The sequence below is a fragment of the Odontomachus brunneus genome, unplaced genomic scaffold (assembly GCF_010583005.1).
Source record: "Odontomachus brunneus isolate Ranch 3 - 2012 unplaced genomic scaffold, Obru_v1 Obru_scaffold_075, whole genome shotgun sequence".
Taxonomy (NCBI): domain Eukaryota; kingdom Metazoa; phylum Arthropoda; class Insecta; order Hymenoptera; family Formicidae; genus Odontomachus; species Odontomachus brunneus.
In genome coordinates, this window is record NW_022639525.1 from 980,774 (window position 1) to 981,067 (window position 294).

Here is a 294-nt window from a genome sequence, read left to right on the forward strand (position 1 = left end):
TTGGTGAAATATAATCGCTTCCCGTTTGAAAACTATTATAGCCTCGACATTTTTGTGTGAAAGTTTTCGTTTTGAAATGTTCTAAAGAATCTGCCATTGAAATAGCATGCGATAGTTTCAGGACACCCTGTGTATATATACAGGGTGTCCGGTAACTAATGGAGCAACCGCCGTGTACGGATAGAACGGGTCCAAATAATCATAAAAGTTATATACCATTTTGAAATTTTCTCAATATTTATTCCGTAATTAATTAAAATATATAAGTCAATGAGCTCACAAGAAGCGGTAGGA